Here is a 17,254-nt window from a genome sequence, read left to right as displayed (position 1 = left end):
GTAACAGAGTGGATCCCTAGAGAAGGCAAGCGTTGCAGGGGGCGGCAGAAAGTTAGATGGGCAGATGAGATCAAGAAGTTTGCGGGGATAAATTGGTCACAGTTGGCACAGGACCGAGGTAATTGGAGAATAATGGGAGAGGCCTTTGCCCTGCAGTGGGCGTAGACAGGCTGGTGATGATGATGATGACCTGATCAGGTACATGTAAGGCGCTCCTGAATGTCTATATTTCGCCAGTAGATAAACAACAATGACAACGACAAAATTTGTAGAGGATCGCCAAGCATATTATTGTGAGACGAGTGATTGAACTTCGGGAGATGAAGACTCCATTACGTCGTCACAAGAAAACAGCGCAAAAAAAAAAAAAACCTGCCGTAGAAGTATTACGGGCTAGGACTAGGGAGCATTTGCCAAGCACTCTCTAATAATGAACGGTATTACGGGCTAAGACTAGGGAGCATTCGCCAAGAACTCACAAATAACGAATTACGTAGATTAGTATACAACCAATGTATACTGCCGGTGATGGCTTGCGGAAGAGAAACTTGACGCCTTAGTAAACACCTCGAAGGAAATGTTACGTAAGCCCACCGCGCAACGGAAAAAAAAAGAAATATTTCAGCAACACTGAGGACGGGGAACGGGCGTCTAGTAAAGGGGAATAAACCCTGGTGGAAGACATAAAAAATGTTTAGAGGAACACGTGGGCCTTGCCTAGGCATCTAATGAGATGACCGAGGTCAAGGCACGGATTGTAATTAAGTTTAATAAACACATACCGCAACAACGCAGAGAGCTGGCAATCGTTAGAATGCTATGGTACGGTAACAGAGGGGATACGGAGAGACGGGACTAAAACTAGGGGAGGACAATTAACTCGGTGGATGGATAAAATAGGGAATTTCGGGGGCAAGTAATTGACCCGGACAGTGCAAGGCAAGAAAGGTTCGAGGTTTGTGGGAGAGACTTTGCCCTGTAAAGGACACATATATACAGACGACGACGATAGTAACGGTGACGAATCCAACCGTCTCCGAATCGTTCAATTCAGGGTTTATGGAGTACGCTTCCTATGAATTGGTATTCATATGCGCGCGCAACTGCCGCACGCCACTCCTGGTCTTCCAAGCGGAGCGCCTGAGCTTGTTCTGTTTTGTGCTTGATGTACGGTTCGCCTTTGCCGCGGTCAGAATAATGCACTGCGATGTATTTACTATGACAGTGCTTCGGCGCTCATAACCGCGCTACGCAGCCCTATCCGGCATCCAGTCCGGGGCACCGAGGTCGTGGGAACTGCCCCTTTTGACGAATATGACCGGAGAATCCCCTAACTGTAAACACCAAGCAGGTGGCATACGACCTCAGCGGAGCGGGCCGTAAATGTTATAAAGTGGAACTATTGTGCGCACCATCGAATTTTATTCTCTCCGAGAGAAAATGCCTCATAACATTATTAATAACAAGAAAAAAAAAACGCACCAGGCGGTGTTCTTCTGTGCTCTTTTGTTTTAATCTATTCGGTTGTGCTCAACGTGGCTGCAGGTTACGTGACCCAGCCGTATAAACACTGGTCTAAAACGCAGCTATTACTGTAATAACCGCTCGTACGAACAAAAATGAAAAGGAAGCCGTAACAACCGACGTATAGGGACCGACGCAGGCGCCGACACTACCGATGTAGGGGCTTACAAACTCTCATTTATTTTATTGTATTTTCACGAACCGTAAATCCTCGTTGAAAGGAGCGCTTGTGAAGGGGATGATTTAAACGAAACCGCCTCGCTCGTACCCACCCGAACGTCCACGCCTTGTCCAGCTTCCGCGACAAGCACGTACGCTCACCGCGCCAGCAAACCGCGAATAAGAGCATGCGGAGCCCAAGGCGCGGTGGCTCCACTCTCCGCATGTCCGGGCCGCTCTAATTGCCCGTAAGAAAGGCCGCCCGCCGTATATTCCCGTTGAGAAAGCCCGGATTGCGCAGGCGGCCGATGGGCGCTCGTATATGCGCCTGCAGGAGCACGGGAACGAGCCGCCGACCACGGCGCAGTCGTAAAATTATCTCGCAAGATAAAGCTTTATGTTTATAGTTATGTTTAGTACTGTCCGGGACCGCTCGATTTCCTCTCTGCTGTTTTATGCCCTTGGGTTTTCCTTACGCGCCGCTTCGCCTTGTCGACAGATCTGTCCTTCTATTGTACCGCTCCGGTCGCAAATCGGGAGGAGCGTTTGGAGTAGGCCTTTGTAGGCGGTCTTCGGCAGTTCCTCGTACGCGCTTGAAGTAGTCTTTTGAGCGAATTGGAACATAGGAGCGGGATCTAGTCTGCGTACAATCTTAATGTGCAAGACGTTCGCGGTGAACGTTCCGCTCCCAGCTGAAGGTGGTTGCTAGTTCAACTAGGTTGCACCATAAGAATGAACTGTTGGCTTTCCTTAGTGTGCCCATTCAACTAGCCCCTCATTCTTAAATACCGTAAGGTAATATTAATTTTTTTACCAGAAATGGGCTGAGACTGACCTAAAGCACATTGTGATAACGGTAAAACACAATGACGTAGGTTGCCGGCAGTCATCTCGGCTCTGCTGAGAAGGCATTGGATAACTGGAGGTAACGAACTACAAACCACCTGCCTCACATTACGCTTTATTCTAACCTCTACTTCAGCCTCCTCTGAGTCTTACCTCTGCTTTTACTTAATTATTTCGGTGAAGATCATTTGGGCATGACACACGCCGAGACGAGCGTTGATCGTGCCAGGAATGTGGCGGTGCTAAAACTTTCACGCCGACACAGGGCCCGGGAGACGAGCGCAAGTGAACAAGACGTCCGGAAACTGCTGTTCGCGGTTTCCGTTCCGACACACATTCTGTGTCGGGCGTGCCAGATGGCAAGGCGGCATCGCCGTGGTTCGACTGCCGTAATAGGGCCGAAACGTCAGCCGGACTCGGACCCTCCACCCCACCGCGGCACCCCCACGTCCCCCCTCTCGTTCTCTCGCCCTCAGGTCCAGAAGAATTTAAAGCAGCTACCACAAGGGAAAGCGAGAAACCAGGAGCGAACCAACTCAGCGAAGAAATAACATCACCAGAGCAAAGAGAACACGGCCCGAAAGGCAGGAATAGCTCCCGAGACAGGGACGCCGCAGCAGGCATTTGACCACGCTCCCTTCCACCGGTGAAGGCGGCGAGAGATGGTCCTATCTTCTTCCTCCGCTGTCCTCCCCCGGATGACGTTTCGGCTACGTGTTTTTGCTCTCTTCCCCCGGTCTCTATCGCGCTCAGATATAGCACGCGGCATACTCTTCTTACTTGCGGTCGGCCGGTCCCACCTGCGATAAGTCGGGCAGCTTTGTTGTATTTTCCGGTTGTCTTAACCTTTTTGCTTTATTTTTGCTTACTCTACCTTCCCGCCCCGTGAGTTTGCCGCCTTGTTCGTGCCACGATCTAGTTCCTTCTTCGCTTTTTTCGCCACGGAGCGCGGCGGCGTCAGTGTCCCCTTCCGAGATGGGTCACTTTGGTCGAGATAACGTGGTGGCTTCTTTACTGGTATTGAGACGAAAGTGGCTGTCGGTAGGAGCGGGGCTGACCGACCTGCAGTCGAGCGGGAGAGGCCAAGAGGAAGCGGGGGGAAACGTCGCTGCGAAAAAAGCAACAACCTGCGTTGAAGGTGGACATAGGAGCAGTCACGAAGCGCTTGAAGGGTCGAAGGACGTATAAGCACGTCAGGGACAAATGAAATGCAGCAAAGGAGTGGGTAGATAACAAACATAAAAACGCAAAGTCAAAAGAAAACCATGCAAACAAACAAACAAACAAACAAACAAACAAACAAACAAACAAACAAACAAACAAAGACAAATGCATGGTCCAACGTCATGCAAAGGCCGTAAAGGTTTGTTCCCGCCCAGAAGTTGAGCCCGATTTTTAAACCCGTTTAGGGGAGCGCTAAGCGGCCGAAGGAAGGTTGATTCTTTGAGAACAGACAGCCGGACAAACAGGTACAAAGATTTGGCAATTATCCCAATTGCTGCTAAGCAAAGCGTATCAAAAGGAACAAGTATGCACAAAAAGTTTGTTATATTAGTTCGAACGAATACAATAAAGCTGCAATGTGCATATGGATATTTGTACCATAAGCCCCTAAACACGCAGATATCTTGTTTGAAGCTTAAATGAAAGTAAATGTTAGCGCCCAAAAGTCTTTGCCATTGTTCTGACCCCTCTTTTATGGTATTTTCACGTTACGTGTATGGCATTGTTCACAACTCGCTGCAATTCACTCACTCACTCACTCACCTCACTCACTCACTCACTCACTCACTCACTCACTCACTCACTCACTCACTCACTCACTCACTCACTCACTCACTCACTCACTCACTCACTCACTCACTCACTCACTCACTCACTCACTCCCTCACTCACTTTGCACGCAGCACTCTGCACGCAGCACTTTGTGTTCGAGGCCAGTGCTTTGGGTTACTCATTTGTATCCGCACATGTTATCACACACAGCTCTTCAGGTGTGAAACGGGCAGATGCTACTAAATGGTTCAAGATAATAGAGAAATATTCAAAACAAACAAATTCCTACGATGACTTTTTTAGTGTTTCTCTGGTACGCAGGCAGAAGGGAAAATAATAGCGCGTAGGTAGGAAGGTTACCCACGGAAACGTCCGCTCTGCGATCTCACCCCTGTGGCGAGGATGACAGGATGATGAGAAAGTAAAAAAACAAAACAAAAAAAACGGGTATAAAAACGGAAATAAAATCTCAGATATTCACAAAGTTGCACAAGGTAATAAACTGCCTATTAACGTTTACTACGACGTAAAGAATTCGGAAAGTAGAAAAGCGCTTTTATAAACTTGACAGAGAAAATAGCATGGTCGCCTTGTGGTTACTGAGGTCCTGACACATGGCCGTTTGGGCTGTAAATGGACGGTGGTCAAGCTTGACCTGGGAAGATGAAATTCGGGACCGCTGAGTGCTTAAATGAGTACAGTCACTACGGCCACTCGAGGGTGATCATTCGTTGCAAAAACACTACACGGGGCACAGTGGGCGCTTCTAGACAGTACACTCTTAATCTGGTTCCATATAAGTTCCAGTTAAAAAGGGTGATCCATATATTTTATGTGGATCCAAACGAAAGAATAACTGGAACGAAGCATATAGGTGGATCTTATCTGGAACCGTCAGCTTGTTTTCTTTATGTTCGCGGTTTTTATCTGGAACCGAAGAAATGGGGTCATGCGATGTCGGCGGTTCCGGTTACTGTTCCACTTATGTCCCAGTAAACGGTTGGGGAGAGTGCGTTTGTATATTTTTTGCTCGTGTCTTGCTCCACATAACTCGTGCATGGCAGTGAAGTATGCTCTCTTTCATGCATCAACTGGAACAATGAACCGCATATATATTAGGTGCTTCTTGACCCAAGATGCACGTGCGCGTTTAACATACACGCGCACACCGCACATAAAATTTAATGAACTTCGCCGACATCTATGAAACTGCCTTCCAGCAGTTAACTTTCATAATACGGCTAAGCTGTAGTTTTAGTGATGTCCTTTGATAGAAAACGAAATCCCACTTTTTTGTCAACGCCGTACAAAGCATTAAAAATATCGTGAGGAGGATATCTTAGGCAAAAGAAGAAATTGCAGGAACCCATTTCCAGGTGTTCTGCGGCACCCAAACCGCTTTCGTGAACATCGTATTTTTCTAATTTGAGGCGTCAAGTATACAAAATCACCAGTGACTTCAATTTGAGGAGGACTAAACGTCTTCGCTTTCCCCGTCTGTCGTTCGGGCAAAGCCATAGCTGCTATAGCGCTGAAGAATTCATGGTGCTTTTGTGAACATCTTCATTACGAAATACTTATTGAGGCCATTACATTTTATGCATTTGGTTTACAAAGTTTCGTAGAAACGGCAGTTTTTGTTCAACACTTAGTCATCATCTCGCTGTGGTGTAGTACGCGCTCAATGGCACTTAGTCCACGTTACTTATGTTGTGATGGGGTACATACATAATGGTATACCGACTGCGTCACATTTTACACCGCACACATCATGCTACGCATGCAGTTATATGCTAAGAAGTTCGTTTTTGTATTTTGTCTCGTCCCGGCTATTAATTTTCACAAGCAAAAACGAAAGCCTCTTTGCAGGAGGAGAACGACACAGAACCCGGAGAACTAAATCTACCCCGCGGCATCTGCCTTACATTCTATATATTTATACTGAAATGTCATTCTTATTTCAAATTATGCATTGCAGTATCGCGAAAATTCGCAATGTTACCCTAATGTTGTTACTTGCCATAGTAATTCAAGTTCACCGAATGACCTGCCTTCTCCTCCTGGTCCCCCCGTTGCTCTCTTCCTGCACTCGCTTATTAGCGAGTAATCACACTGGATTCACTATACGGAACTAGTTTTCTATAACGTGGATATCAAAGAGCGTCGCAGTATATATTATTGGTATTGGAAAGACTCGTTGTCAAGAGAACGCAGTCAATAAAGAAGCGTCGTTTTGTTTTCACTGCAAAGAACGAAGTAAAGCTGTCATTGAAGTTTATGCACACATACCGCACGCGCTCACGGCCCGCGGCGAGAAACAACTTTAGCCCAACTAACGTGTTAAATTGGCTAATATCTGAGCTCTTTGTTCCAGCCTCAGAGCCGCGTAGACGTCCGCTAAGAGGCCTACTCCCATTTTCCGAAGCAAATATAAGCGATCAAGGGTGCCGAGCTTGTGATCTCTTCCACGGACTGGTCACTGGCCACGGCGTGCATCGCCCAAGGCACGGAGGAAGAAAACGTTGGCCGAAACCATTACGAAACGACCGCCACTTCAGTGCGGCATGCCGTGCGCATGCGTTGACAGCCGCAAGGCAGCGCCGCATGGAGGAAAGAATCAGCGCCGCTTGCGTTGATGCATGGTATAGTGGGACGGCAATGGGTACAACGACGATGAGGGAAAAACGGGACTGCGTGAACACTTTTAACGACAGCAGCGCCCCTACGTCTCAACGTTTTCGCAAGCTAGTTTTTGTTCGTCCGCATGCAGCGCCACCAGTGGCCTTCTATAGCGGTTTTCTTGATTGATCGCGTTATGCGCCTGATGTACTAAATGAACTGTCGGTCAGACTGGCGGGAACGGTTACCAGTTTGGTTGTGGCGTGAAACTGCGGATTTCTTCATGTCCTCGGGCTGTATTTACCGTTCGACGAAGTGAAGTTTTGCCGGGAGGCGCAAAAAAGGTCAGTGCTGCTTATTTATGTTCTGGTAACGGTTGTTGTTCATTGACATGTTCATCACTGCGTCCGATAAACGTGCCGCTCCGCTGCCTGTTCGATGCGAGAAACGTTTGCGGCCGTTATTCACTTAAGCTTGTGTGTTTTTGGGTCGGAGTCGGCTTGACATTTCTGACTGCATACGTTAGCTAGTGCTATTTAGAAAGTTGCTGGTGCGCGCATTTCTCGAGTCTGCATGTCCCCTTATGGTGTGGTGTTGCTTAGTTGTATATTGACGGTTGCTGTACCTGTCAGCGGTACTGAATCTTCTCGGGTTAGTCGCACGCTATTGTCTCGCGCGCACACACTGCACGGCTTGTTTGTCGGAGCGTCTGTCTTTAGCCTTATCGGTATTTTCAAACTTCCGTGTTAATTGCGTTGTGTTGGTCTTCTGAGAGCCATAAATTTACTGTGCTAATCACGCTATTCCGCCTAATGTTGATGTGCGTTCAAGACGTTGGCGGCAGCACTGCTTACGTTTATTTGTGCTGTGTGTAGTTGTTCCCCGTTTCTTCCAATGCCTTCGATGAATTCAGATGGTCTATTTACACTAGTCAACTTTAGTTGGCTCCCTGACGTGTAGTGAAATGCAAGGGAAAATGGTTGTCTGAGCAGCAGCTTAGTAACAAAACGTTCCTTTTGTGGAGGGGAAGTCAGGTGGAAACACGCAGAAAGTGTGGAGCCGTTTCTATGCTGTCAATGTCAGTGGTAACCTGAGACCTCAGAATAATTACCCATCAAGCTCACGTGTGGACTATTAGAAGTTTTAACGTCACAAAGAAAGTTTAAAAATAATTCATTCCTGCCATTTTATGCTATCAATGTCAGTGGCAGCTAGAGAGTTGGAATAATTTTCGAAACGCTCAGGTGCAAAGTTGCTGAATCATGATGTGCACCAAACATTAATCCATTTTTGTTCTCCTTTGAACGTAGAAATTATACAAAAGCAGATTGCTACATTCTGTATTCATACTCTATGACCTGTTCAGAAAGAGTCTGTGGCTGACTGTGGAGACATTTGGCCCTCCACTGATAGGTTGTGACAAATGTTTTTGTTTCTCTAAAAAAAAATGAAAACAAATTATTTCCGTTCTTTACATCTCCTGCGAAGTCATGGATGTGGCATTTACTGGCTGAAGACATCTTCGGCATGCTGACGGGTCGTCGGGGAGAGTGCGGCGGATTATGAATCCCCTGTGGAGCTCATAAGCCACAAAAGAGTACCTTTTGAGTCGTGCATATTGTGCAGATATTCACCAGTTCGCATAGACCAAGGACAGGTGAGCTTAAAGTATGTTCAAATATTTTTATATCTCAAATTGTTTAGCAAGAAAAGATTACCAGGGCTTCCGCTGTAAAAAATACATTCGACTTTCGTGGAACGAATCAGACATTGTTCAATATTTTCTCGTGCTCCCTGGGTAAAGCAAGGAATAAATTTATTCTCTGATATTTTTGTACTGTTTATTTTCTAGGCAATAGGGGGAAGATAGACCTAAAACAGCTGTACAAGGAATGCATATGGCCATTTTAATTGTATTTGGACCCCTTCTTGGAAGTGTATCATCAGAAGGCAACACATTAAAGCTCTTGCACGGGATGAAATCATTGCATTCTACAAGTAAGTACGCACTGCCATTTTTGGGTCTTTCATGGCGCGTTTTTAGGTAGTTTCTTTGTAACTAATGGTTTGAAACTTGAACTTCTTTTCAGTGACAGCTTGGCCTGTGGCTTAAGGTGACAGTAGGAGCTTTTCGGAACACGTTAGCGAAACTTTCCTGGAAGTGCACTTTGCGACGTCCCTGGCAGAAACACCCGGGTCTTAATTTTGGTTGGGTAAGCTGGCATTTTGTTTTTGCGGGACTCAATTTCTGGGGCTGTTCATCCTAATGAAATCTCACTGTTAACAAGTTATCGTGAACGCCAATATTGGCCATTGTGTTCACATTCCGCCTATTACGGATGCTCCAACAGTGGCCAAAAAAAAACACTATTTTGTATTTAAGTTTTGTAAATATTTAGCTTTTACACCTTGAGAGTTGTTGCTGTGATTTGCCAGCACCACGGACACGCCCAACGTGGTTGCTGCTACAACAATACGGTGGCAACTGACGATTTTAATTTCCCGCTTTTAATACGCCCGTAGCACCAATAATACTCCCAAATACAGCCGTAGCACGAGTAATGCTTGCATTGCATTTTGACAGGTGGTTAAATAAGGGGTAATTTTTTTAAGGGAATTGTGTAGAGCACAGAAAGTGTCGTCTGCAAGAAAATGTGCTATAGTTGTGATTTATAAGAAAGAAAATTGTGCAACAGCCTAGTTCAGCATTAGTCAACTCAACTTTTGCCTCATACCACTACGAACCATGGAGGTAATACATATCGAGAGGGAAATACTTTAGGTGGAACTAATTCCCCCAAAAATTTCTTCCACAGTGCGATATTTATGATTTCCTATGACTGGCCATTTATTTCTTTGCGGTAGAAACATCGTTTAGCTGTAAGTTATATTAAGACAGCCTCACTACAGCATTCTAGGGAGCACATTATACAGTACAGAGAACATTTTTTGCAGAGAGAAGGTGTGTAAAATATAATGCCGAAAGGTGATTATAGTAATTATTATTTGACTAATAAACGAAACCTCTCAAGGATAAAAAACCTTATATTCAGGATACCGAGGCAGCAAGGTGGGATACTTTCCAGAATCAGGGCAATTTCATTGATTGTCTGTGGTGATATTGTTTAGCGCACTTTCACCTTCACTCCCAGAAAAAACGCAAGAAATCACTGATTTTAAATCATTTACTGTGTTATGAAAGGGCCTAAGCAACTCACTCATTTAAAGCAACCATGTAACAAAATATTCTTGTCTCCTTGAAGGTACATGAGGTGAGCAGTAAGTCTTCTCGAGGCCCGGTTATTCTGAGAGAAGGGACTGGCGCCATCAATATCGCCCGCAAGAAACACATCACGGATTCGCCGCCTGCATTGTCACTTCAGGATGTGGTCATCCTCTTCGCCGCATATGTCATCTTTTTCATCGTGTCATCATGTTCTTATGGTTGTGTGCCTTTGAAGAGTTCTTGGGACTTTTGCACGGAGTTCTTGGAAAGCATGAGAAATTTGACAGTGGATTTAAGTTGGAGTCTTTGTTGAAATACTTGAAGTGTTCAGCTCTACTTGGGATTTTAAATTATTGGTAGAGGTTAAAGTATCTCTTGAAAGTCATGAAGGAGGTCAGATGAAAGGCATGAAGGGGGTGAAATCAGATGAAGAGGTTTAAGTCACTGGCACATGCAAGTTTCATGTCAACTGAACACTGAAATCGTGCCTTATTTTTTATCATTGGCACAATGCACAGGCTGTCTTTGAATCTATAGTGGGTGTTAATGTAGTTCATGGCACCGCATTGTAACGTCCTATTGAAATTTTTTTTCGTGGCAGTGCTGCTGCTGATGCAAAAGTGACAGTGCTTATTTACGTAGATGGCTTGCGCCTTCATTGATAAATTTTAGTACTGTAAGTGAGCTGACACCCATGCCGTAGAAGAATTTAAAATGTGCTTATTTGGCTTGAACAAGTCTTCTCCTTTGAACAAAGTTGCATTTCTTGCTTGGCAGAAGCAGGGATTTGGTCACAATTACACTGACAGCAAGACGGGAGGGTTTTTATAGCACGCAACTGTGAATTTTACCTAAGGTAAAACGTTGAGGCTGGAAAAAATGCTTTCAAGTCTGCTTTGTAAAACTGGTCCCCTGTATGATTCAACGCTGGCTTGTTTGCTTCTTAGGGATGTCTGACTTGTTCCCGCTTGAATTGATGACGTATATAATTAGTCTGCTTGTTAAATTTTATTATGTGTAACTACCTGGTTTGCAAAATTATATAAGCTTCACGCTAGCTTTTGTGAGATTTCCTGGGATGAAATTTTAAACAACTACAAATTGTTTGGTCAAGTAACGTGCCTTAAGTCAAAGGCCTTTTCAGGACGCTCATGAAGTCTATTTTGCCTACAAATAGCTTGATGTTACACTTACGTCTGGTGTCAGGAAACTACTATCTTTAATAATCATGTTTTAATTGTGGCATACTGCCGCATGTGACCTCTCGTGTCAAAATGTTTTATCGTTAATCTTGGCTCGAGCGTTGTTTTCCTAAACTCTTGCACTGTACTGTTGTAGGTTTCTGATAATACAACCGTGTATGGCTTGTTTTTAGGCCTTTCCCTATACAATTTAATAGCAAACTGCATTTTCCCAAACAGTTTTGCGTAAACACAGTATGGCAAGCGCAATGAGTAATTCCGCCTTTGAATTACCTTGGTTTATCTGATAAGACAGCATATTTGATGCTCACTGTTGTATAGTGTCTGTGTCAGTGCCGCGATAGACGCACACGTCTATTTATTTATGAAGCAGTCGACCCTAATACCGTCTTTATTAACCATGTTTTTGAGTAAAAGTGAATATGTGAAAATGCCATTTGGAGCCTAGTGTTATCATTATGGTATTTATTCCTTGTACGTTGGTCATTTTCTGTGCAATTTAAAATAGACAGCTATTCAAATCTGAAATGTATGAATACTAACACCCAATAAAGTTGTATAGTATGTTGAAAAGCAGTGTATGAGTCATAATAGTTTGTTTCGTGCGTATTTTAATGCAAGTATATTGTTTCTTTTATATGCAGCTGAAACCCAGCACAGGATTCTGCGGGTGAAGCCAAAGAGGGTGTGCCGCTCTAGGTGCCTCAGACCAACTTTTATATAGAACTGTGCTCCGATAGGCAACTGTTGGGAACTGTCAGGGACCACACTGCTGCGGTGGTTTCTGCTTTCCAATTGTTGGTATCACTGCGGGTCATATATCAAGGCTGTGTTAAAATGGTGCTTGCGGTTTCCTGCTGATACCAATGCATCCGCCAGCCTGGCATATGACCGCGGTGTATACCGACAGGAAAGCAGAAATATTGGAAAAGTGGAGTCCCATAGACAGCTTCCCAATGCCTATAGGAACACCGTTTTATATAAACAGCTGGTCTGAAGGTACCTGGAACGGCGCACCGGATAAATTCCATAATCATTTTACATGGATCAATGTTCCAGTAACTTAAACTACCCTTTTATTTGGAACAGTGATCCGCATACTTTTATTTGGAACACCGATCCACATAATTTAGTTGCAAAAAATGTGGTGCACTGTTCCACTTAATTTTCAGGATATGTGGAACACGGTTCCAATTATATAACTGGAACTTTTTTGCAAAAAAGTTCCAGTTACTAAGTGGATCTTACGTGGAACCAGATTAAGAGTGTACGATGAAATACGAGTAGACGCTTATCTCCTTACCGCTGACGGTACCTGGTGGTTGCTTATGGCTGTTGCAAACCGCTCAAGAGCTGTGACCCTGCAGGTGAGGGCCTAAAGACTGAAATCGAAACTTTGAAAACACCGGGCGTTTCTACAGTGAAAACGGTAACGTACGTCACATGCGAACGGCTGCTGTGGCTACGCAACGTCAGTGGTATACGGAGGTGGCGAGACTGGCAGACGCGCGCTTATTTGCGAACCTTCCGCAGGGACTCGAGAAAGGAGGGGCATGGCAAACGCGCATTAGGACTACTGGCGACAAGCTAGCTGATCAGTAACACTAAATGACCTAAAGGGGCTGTGTTGAAGCAGTGAGTGCATTTGCATTTATATTTTTTAAGAACAGAGGTGCTTAAGCTTTTAGTTCCGCTGCGGAGCGTTACCAGAAAACTCATCCCAGCCGAGCGCACCTGGCCGCGTGCCTCGTGAGGAGCTCCCGGCGTCGTCCAGCCTTGCGCCACGTGAGGCGCTCGCAAAAAAATGCCAGAAAAATACCAAGCGCACGTGAGTGCCCGCCTTGTGAGAAGCGCCGGCGTCGGCCAGCTCGACCTTCGAGAATACTCTGCCCAGCATTCATGGCGCGATTTCTCGCCAGTTCACGTTCGTTCGCGCCTGAAGTGGGGTGCACAGACACCGAGTACGCGCTACACACGCCGAGTTCGCGAAGCCGGTTGCCGCGGGTTCTAGCGCCTGCTAACGCGGTCTACTTCAACAGAGATGTGAAAGGCTGCGGATAAAGTGATCCGGGCCTGCAAATCATGGAGAACTTTCAGCGGCAAGTTCGAAATGCCGTGGGAGGTGCAACAGTCGGGTCTCCCACGAAGGAACCGGGGACGCCAGCTCGGCTGTTTCTCCAGCCTTGCACCACAGTGCAAGCTGTGCCATTTTTTTTTTGTCTTTCTTTATTCTTCTGAATTTTGCAACTATGAAATTTGTTATTGCAGTATCTCTGTTTCGCTGAAAAAACGGACGCAGCTTCCACACCACCAGCTGCTATCTGCGGACATTACATGATTGCAGTATATCCTGAGTACGCGCAGTGGGGCACCGGAAAGGTTCCCTCGCCTTCTGGTTGTTCCACCTGCGGCCATGGTCCCCTCTCTCTCTGTCCCCCTTCTCTGCCTGCTGGTTCCCCACACAACGGGGCGCCACGGATATTCAAATGTGCCGCAGCTGACACCGTCGATCTGGTTTATCGAGAAGGGCCACCTGAGGAGCGAAGATCGTGCCCGCAGTCTTGCCCACCGCAGGATCTCCTACGAAGATAGAGGAGGAATAAATGCCTCAATGGAGCTCTCAACCCTGGGGAGGAGTCTTGATTCCAGGATTCCCTGAGGCGATCCGGCTTCTTGTGCTTTCTTCACCAGCCGAGCTGCACAGTGGCCTCTTCCAGTGCTCGGCGAAGAGGGAGGGTAGGGGTACTCGAAGTCTACGGCGTTGTCGTTACGGGGCGGCTCTGAATGGGGTTCAGAAAACTATGCATGAGGAATCGATGATGAGAGCACCTTGTGAAGGCGGTGCAATTGAAAACGGGAAACAGGGTGGGGAGGTGATGAAGATAAGATTATTAATGCCAGCCAATATAAGCTAGCAATCGTCCAGAATTGCCGCAACATTAAACATGCCTCACATTCAATTTTTCTAGGTATGAGAAGGAGAAGGCCAGGAAGTCATTTTATTTTTAGCAAGCGCTGGGCTGGTTAGTGGCTTGTTAGACCGAGGCTAGCTGATCGTACGGTTGCGCCGACGCCAGCCATCGCCCGGTGGAGGAGGGTTCGGATTCAAGATTCAGTCGGGCGGGGCAGGGAAAGCTACATTGTTTTGAATTAGCACGTATACTTAGGAGAAATTGGGGCATGAGGGGCGTAAGGGGCCTGAGTGGAGGCGGTACGGGTATACACGTGCAGGCGCGATGAAGGTGTTTGTGAATGTGGTATTGAAATATGGTAAGCTAGGGATAAGGTTCAGTTAAGTGAGAGACGTAAAACCTAAACTGCTTCTTAGAATCGTTAATGGTTCGTTTGAGCAGCCTTGCCTTATCCCTCGTACGCGAGCTCCGAGAGTAACGCTGCCACCTGGTCTTGAAAGCAACGGTCTAATGTGCCAGTTCATTTTAGATAATCCCTGAATTGGCCCGGTATTCGCTTTAGAGGGGTGGTGCTCGGACGAAGAGATAAGATAGCATCCTCAGCATCCCCTTTTAGGCCCGAGAGTATAGATGCCGTTTTGGATAGCGCCCTCAACGTTTCTCAAACCCAGGTCGTACGATGGGCCATCTAGGCATTAAGCTCTTAGGTACACGGTGAGGTAGAGTGCTTCAACGAGAATTGATGCCTCAGACAGCATCAAGACACCGGTCTAAAGCGGCAGGCGGGCGATCTCATCCCCGTTAGGTCCCCGCCCTATAGGCTTGGCACGGTTTCACGACGACCGCGTTGCAGTCCCGAAAAACCTCCATTTTCCGTTTTTTGTGCGAAAGATTGCCCTACGGCATAAGAAAATATTCTCATATGTACAACACTGCACCCATAGCGCGCAAAAATTCAAGAAGAGACCGGTGCTGGGTCCCCCATATCCAGCGCTTTAGATCTGGGGGTCTGCCAGGATGGAGCCCTGTGCCTCGGAGGTGTTGCGTTCGGGCGTCTCCAAGGCCTGGGCAAGTCTAGAGCAAATGTTCAACGTCAGCTTCTGACGCCGGAAGCACACAGAATTAAGGGCAAGTGTCCGCAAACGGCGCGTGATAGCGGGCAGGCCAAGCGTGTGTAACTGCTGGGGATAACGCCACCCCAACCCTAAGCCTCCGCAGCTTGACCTCCTCCCAACGACCGAGCCCACTGGGGAGGTCCGTTCCACGTGGTGAAAGTAAAGCACGCGTGGCGCAACGGAGGGTTACCTTTTCCACCAGCAGTTCTTCTATCGTAAATACAGGAAGAAGTGGTAGTGACCGTGGGAGGTCCCTGTGACAGGCGCGACCCGCCGCTGTGTGGGCAGGAAGCATGTCCCGGCGAATCCATGAAACGCGGACAGGGCATGAACAACTGTCCATAATCTCGTGAATGCGTGTGGCCAGGCTTGTACAACGCGCAACCCAACGCAAATCCCGAATCGCTGCCGTTGAGTCCGTGTAAAGTTCCAGCTTGTCCCCAGTAGTCAAAGTCGATGCAAGCGCCTGCAGGCCATCCCTAATGGCAGTAAGTACTGCTAGCAGGCTTGTGAGTGCACGGAGTGACTTGTACGCGCAGCTTTGATTTAGGGCAGGGTAGGAGGGACACGTCTAGGCCGTGGTGACGCAGCAGTCGTATGCCCCGGCGTCCACAAAATCCTGGACAACCAGCGGTTGCGTCTCAGGCGCCGGCATCTGGAGGCTGGTGAAGGCCCGAGGTACGGACGTGCAGCCTTGTCAGAGGCTTATTGTCCGTCACCTGATGGAACAGCCAGGGCGGCCTTGCGGCGGAAAAGGCTGGCATCGTATTCAGCGGCTGGCCCATGTACGCGGCGAGAGCTGCTGCCTCTGGAACCAGTGCACGTTTCAGCAGGCGTGCGGATTAACGCTGATGAATAAGTTCATCAAGCGTGTTTAGCTGGGCTTCTGCTTGGAGCTGTGGAATTGGTGTTAGGCGGGGGAGCCCAGTAATAGTGCGCATGGCGGCCCTGTTAATAGCCTCCAGCCGGTCCCAGTCTCCTCGCGTCATGTGCTGGAACTGTGCCTGGTATACACGAGCCTTGGCTTCAGGACGGAGCGCACTAGGAGACGGGCATTTGTACAGCAGGCCCCGGCAGACTTCTGGGAGATGCGGCGAACAAGGTGGAGCATTTGTCCGGCTTTCTGTAAAGCAGATCGGAGCCACTGAGCCGCTGAACCTGAAGCCAATATCTCCAATCCCAGAACCCGAAAATGTCCAGCAATGGGAATGGCGGACCCATTCAGCTGCAGTGCGGAGATAACGCAAGGGAGCGACGGCCCCAAGCTTTCGCGACGGGAAGCGCAGCAGTCTTTTCTTGAGAGAGGGTAAGGCCCGCATACTCGCACCATTTCTGGCCGTCTGTTAAGGCTTGCTGGAGGCACTCTGCTTGTCGGGACAGGTCTGGATGAACTGACCATACAGTAATGTCATCCGCGTACATGAGGAAATACAAGTCTTGGATAGTGGAAAGGTGCCAATCTAGCGACAACAAGACAATGTTAAAAAGTAGCGGAGACAGAACAGAGCCTTGTGGTACGCCGCGTACTGGTGTAAACGAGCCGAAGCTTCCACCATTGATGCGTATAGGAAAAGACCGGTGTTGAAGAAAGTGTCGGATAAAGTCACAGACTTTGTCTGGGAGGCAAGGACAACTTAGGATTTGCAATATTGCAGCGTGACTGACGTTGTCATACGTTGTCATAGCTAGTACACTCCTCTCGCGGCGAGAACGGCCTCCCACCAAAACCATAGATGACAGGTATTCCAAACCATCCTCAGTGCCAAGATGAGGCCCGAATCCAATTTACACCGGGTGACACTATTAAAAAGTATCACTGAAGACGTGTGGCAAGCCTCCGCTCTAACAACTTGCACAGCGTAGATGGGAAGGCGA

The 17,254-nt window shown here is 47.3% G+C and overlaps 2 long non-coding RNA genes across 5 annotated transcripts in view; both read left to right on the top strand.

Annotated features, from left to right (window-relative positions):
• The window catches only part of LOC144151588 (uncharacterized), a 255,230-nt gene that overhangs the window by 18,305 nt on the left and 219,671 nt on the right, over positions 1-17,254 (top strand). The window lies entirely within an intron of this gene.
• LOC144152451 (uncharacterized) lies at positions 8,429-10,414 on the top strand. 2 transcript variants are annotated; one of them, XR_013319170.1, is made up of 4 exons: positions 8,429-8,581; positions 8,777-8,922; positions 9,015-9,137; positions 10,188-10,414. It is a non-coding gene; the product is annotated as an uncharacterized LOC144152451 (long non-coding RNA). The 2 variants fall into 2 exon arrangements; XR_013319169.1 differs by having other exon boundaries at positions 9,015-10,414.

Source organism: Haemaphysalis longicornis, unplaced genomic scaffold (genome assembly GCF_048455015.1).
Source record: "Haemaphysalis longicornis isolate Haplotype H1 unplaced genomic scaffold, Haemaphysalis longicornis Haplotype H1 scaffold_9, whole genome shotgun sequence".
Lineage (NCBI taxonomy): Eukaryota > Metazoa > Arthropoda > Arachnida > Ixodida > Ixodidae > Haemaphysalis > Haemaphysalis longicornis.
This window is presented reverse-complemented; position numbering and strand designations above follow the sequence as displayed.